This window comes from Colobus angolensis, unplaced genomic scaffold (genome assembly GCF_000951035.1).
Source record: "Colobus angolensis palliatus isolate OR3802 unplaced genomic scaffold, Cang.pa_1.0 Scaffold39, whole genome shotgun sequence".
In the NCBI taxonomy this organism is placed as follows: Eukaryota; Metazoa; Chordata; class Mammalia; order Primates; family Cercopithecidae; genus Colobus; species Colobus angolensis.
This window is the reverse complement of record NW_012117265.1, coordinates 3,819,707-3,824,432: the sequence shown is the minus strand read 5'-3', so window position 1 is coordinate 3,824,432 and position 4,726 is coordinate 3,819,707. Positions and strand designations below refer to the sequence as shown.

Here is a 4,726-nt window from a genome sequence, read left to right as displayed (position 1 = left end):
GAAAATCAAGATGATGTAACTATATAAATAACAGAATTAGTGGAATAGAAAACATGCGGGAAATAGTGTAGATTTTTCAAGCCAAACATTATTTGAAAGAACTCACAAACCTGGGTACTTTCTACCAAGATTAACACAAGAAAAGGGAAAGAACAATTAAAAAGTCATTACAGAATGCAAAAGGAGACTGAAGTTATACAACCAGCAAAAATGAAAAATACAGAAAGTATAAATTTTTGCTACACATTTGAATATAAAAACATGCCTAGAATATTCTCAAAATGCTTATGCAAGCCCTAGTTGTCTTTTTTTTCTTTTCTATGAGATGGAGTTTTGCTCTTGTAGCCCAGGCTGGAGTGCAATCTCAACTCATTGCAACCTTCACCTCCTGGACTCAAGCGATTCTCCTGCCTCAGCCTCCCGAATGGCTGGGATTACAGGCGCCCGCCAACTCACCTGGCTAATATTATTTTATTTTTTGAATTTTTAGTCGAGACAAAGTTTCACCACGTTGCCCACGCTGGAACTCCTGACCTCAGGTGATCCGCCTTCCTTGACTTCCCAAAGTGCTGTGATTAAAGGTGTGAACCACCATGCCCAACCTAGTTGTCTTTTTTTTCTTTTTGAGACGGAGTCTCACTCTGTTGCCAGGCTGGAGTGCAGTGGTGAGATCTAGGTTCACTGAAACCTCCCCTTCAGGGGTTCAAGAGATTCTCCTGCCTCAGCCTCCTGAGTAGCTGGGATTACAGGGGCGCACCACCACGCCCAGCTAATTTTTGTATTTTTAGTAAAGATGGTTTCACCATGTTGGCCAGGATGGTCTTGATCTCTTGACTTTGTGATCTGCCTGCCTCAGCCTCCCAAAGTGGTGAGATTACAGGCGTGAGCCACTTATGCCTGGCCTGATAACTTTTTTTTTTTTTTTTGGAGAGATGGGGTCTATGTTGCCCAGACTGATCTTGAACTCCTGGCCTCAAGGAATCCTTCTGACTGAGCTTCCCGAAGTGCCAGGATTAAAAGTGTGAGCCACTATGACCAGCCAGAGGAGAGAATTTTAACTTTTTAAAACATTTTGTAATACTAGCCCAGCGCGGTGGCTCACGCCTGTAATCCCAGTACTTTGGGAGTATGAGGCATGGGGACCACCTGAGGTCAGGAGTTTGAGACCAGCCTGGCCAACTTGACGAAACTCTGTCTCTACTAAAAATACAAAAATAGCCAGGCATGGTGGAGGTTGCCTGTGATCCCAGCTACTGGGGAGGGTGAGGCAGAAGCATCGCTGGAACTGGGGAGGTGGAGTTTGCAGTGAATTGAGATCATGCCATTGCACTCCAGCCTGGGCAACGAGTGAAACTGCATCTCAAAAACAAAGAAACCAAAAAAACGAAAATATTTTCAGTATTTTTTTTTTTTTGAGATGGAGTCTCGCTCTGTCACCCAGGTTGGAGTGCTGTGGCCGGATCTCAGCTCACTGCGAGCTCCGCCTCCCAGGTTGCTGGGACTACAGGTGCCTGCCACCTCGCCAGGCTAGTTTTTTGTAGTTTTTGGTAGAGACGGGGTTTCACCGTGTTAGCCAGGATGGTCTCGATCTCCTGACTTCGTGATCCGCCCGTCTTGGCCTCCCAAAGTGCTGGGATTACAGGCTTGAGCCACCGCGCCCGGCCTTTGCAGTATTTTTAAATAGAGACCTGGTCTCGCTATTTTGCCCAGGCTGGTTTGAACTCCTTGGCTCACAGCATCCTTTTGCCTCAGCCTCCAAAAGTGCTGGGATTACAGGCCTGAGCCACTATTCCCAGCCTAGATGATTCTTATAGATTAAGAATTTAGAAAAAGTAGAAACATGCCCCAGTATATCACTCAGGGACCAAAAAAAAAAATTGCACTGTTATTCAAGCATAGCTCCATAACTATTAGTAAAGGTAGTCAAATAAGTCTTTTTATATGATCCATTATGTCATAGTTGAGCTTATCCAGGAATACAAGGTTGATGTAACATTAGAAAAGAAATGAATACAAAGACCACATTTAGTTAATTTATTTATTTTTGACAGAGTCTCATTCTGTCACCCAGCATGCAGTGCAGTGGTGCAATCTCAGCTCAATGCAACCTCCACCTCCCGGGTTCAAGCGATTCTCCCGCTTCAGCTTCCCAAGTACCTGGGATTACAGGTGCATGTCACCACACCCAGCTAATTTTTGTATTGTTAGTAGAGATGGGGTTTCACCATGTTGGCCAGGCTGGTCTCGAACTCCTGACCTCAAGTGATCTGCCCACCCCTGCCTCCCAAATTGCTGGGATTACAGGCATGAGCCACCACACCCAGCCTGATCACATTTTAGAAAAGCGCCCTTCCATGCATTCACTTCTTCAAGTTTGTTTTTTGAGATGGGGTCCTGCTATGTTGCCTAAGCTGGTCTAGAACCCCTGGGCTCAGGCCATCTTCCCAAGTAGCTAAACCTATAGGCATGCATCACCACATCGTTTCATTGAAGTACTTATTAGGTACCATCATGAGTTAGGTGCAGTTCTAGGTACTTGATTTTTATCAGTAAATAAACATGATCATCACAGAGGATGCACAGGAAGCATTTAACAAATTCAAGAGGAATTCAGCCCCATAAATTATGAAATATTGGGAAATCATTCATCACGTAAAAACTGGATATAACGAAGAAACCTTTCCTGCAGAAGATAACCTCTTCAAAAAATAAAAAATAAAAAGCTACAGCGAAGCCAATAAAATGGAGCGCATATCTCACCACAACTGCAAAGATAAGTATGCTGGTATTACTACTTTTAGTTGATATTGTGCTGCAGGTTGAAATCAGTCCAGTAAAGCAAGAAACTAGAGAGAGCTTCATCACATGAATTTTGGGCGTCATTGTTCAGTGCAAAGTACTTAATGATTCTTTTCTCTTTCCACATAGACAATCAGATAATCTGTAAATAATGACTCTGTTTTCCACTTCAGGAATTAGAGATATAGTGACCCCAGTGACCCTCAAATTTCATGAAGCTCCAAACCCCAGTGTGACTGTATGTGAAAAGAGAAGGGGGCGGGGTGGGGAGGGGAGACCAACTGACCTATTTGTTGGTCTCCATCGTGTGAAGACACGAGGAAGTGGGCACTGACATGCCAGGAAGAGCGCTCTCACCAGAAGCTGACCACGCTGGCACTCTGATCTCAGACTTCCAGCCTCCGGATATGTGAGAATATAAATTTGTGTTTTGGGACAGACGCAGTGGCTCAGGCCTGTAATCCCAGCACTTTGGGAGGCCGAGGCGGGTGGATCACCTGAGCTCAGGCCTGACTAACATGGAGATCAGCCTGACCAACATGGAGAAACGCTGTCTCTACTAAAAATACAAAATTAGCCAAGATTTGGGATGCATGCTAATAATCCCAGCTACTTGGGAGGCTGAGGCAGGAGAATTGCCTGAACCCGGAAGGTGGAGGTTGCCGTGAGCCGAGGTCACGCCAGTGCACTCCAGCCTGGGCAACAAGAGTGAAATTCCATTTCAAAAAAAAAAAAAAAAAGAAAAGAAAAAAAATTGTTTTTTTAACCTCATTTATTTTAAATTAAATGAATTTGTAAGCCATTTGGTCTGTGGTATCCTGTTATGGACGCCCAAGCTGACTAACGCAGATTTTGGCACTGAAAAGTGAGGCACTGCAATTAAAAACAAACAAACAAAAAAACTAAAAATGTGAAGCAGCCTTGAAACTGACAAATGATTAGAGGCTGGAAAAATTCTGATGTGTAAGCTGGAAATAAGGTTGGTAAGGGTCATTCCGGTGAGGTGTCATTGGGGAATGAGGAACATGCTATTAGGAAATGAAGAAAAGACAACCCTTGATATGAAGTCGTGAAGAACTTGGCAGAATTGTATTCTAACATTTAGTGCAAGGTAGAGCTTGAGAGAGATAAAATTGGGTATGTATCACTAAGATCTGTAATTAAAGTGTTAAAGGACACAGGAAGCTTCACTCTTCCTGACTACTTACAAGAAAATGTGCTGGGAACAGGCCTCCCAAATCTGGCCATAAACAGGCCATGAGAAACTGGCCGTAAACACAATCTCTGCAGCACTGTGACATGCTCCTGATGGCTATGACGCCCACACTGGAGGTTGCTGGTTTACTGGAATGAGGGCAGGGAACACCTGACCCACCCAGGGCAGAAAACTGGATAGCCGCTCAAGGCATTCCTAAACCACAAACAATAGCATGAGTGATTTGTGGCTTAAGGACATGTTCCTGCTGCAGATAACAAGGCACAGCCTGTCCCTTTCATTCCCGCAAGGGATACTTTTAGCTAATCTATAATCTATAGAAATAATGTTTATCACGGGCTTACTGTCAGTAAATACTCTGTTGGAGGCTCTCAGCTCTGAAGGCTGTCAGCCTTGATTCCCACTCTGCACTCTACTTCTGTGTCTGTGTCTTAATTCCTTTAGCGCCACTGGGTTAGCGTCTCCACCACCGAGCTGGTCTCGGCAAAAATGCAAAAGAGGAGACCTGAATTGCAGAAGAAATAGTTAAGGAAAAAGGAACCAGAACTTGGAGATTTGGAAAATTCTCAGCCTATCCATACTGTAAAAATTAGAAAACTTGTACTGAAGAGAATCCTCAAAGTGTGGCTGAACAATCATTTATTTGATAAAGAGATCATGAGTGGATTTATGGACTATATCAGCCATCTTTTTTTTTTTTTTTTTTTTTTT

The 4,726-nt window shown here is 43.7% G+C and overlaps 1 protein-coding gene across 1 annotated transcript in view; it reads right to left on the bottom strand.

Moving 5' to 3' along the window:
• Positions 1-4,477: 4,477 nt before the first annotated feature.
• ZNF562 (zinc finger protein 562) overlaps positions 4,478-4,726 on the bottom strand; it is a 41,766-nt gene continuing 41,517 nt past the window's right edge. The window contains exon 8 of the mRNA XM_011954896.1: positions 4,478-4,689. The gene's annotated coding sequence lies outside the window, so the exon portion shown is untranslated. The remainder of the gene's footprint in view (positions 4,690-4,726) is intronic.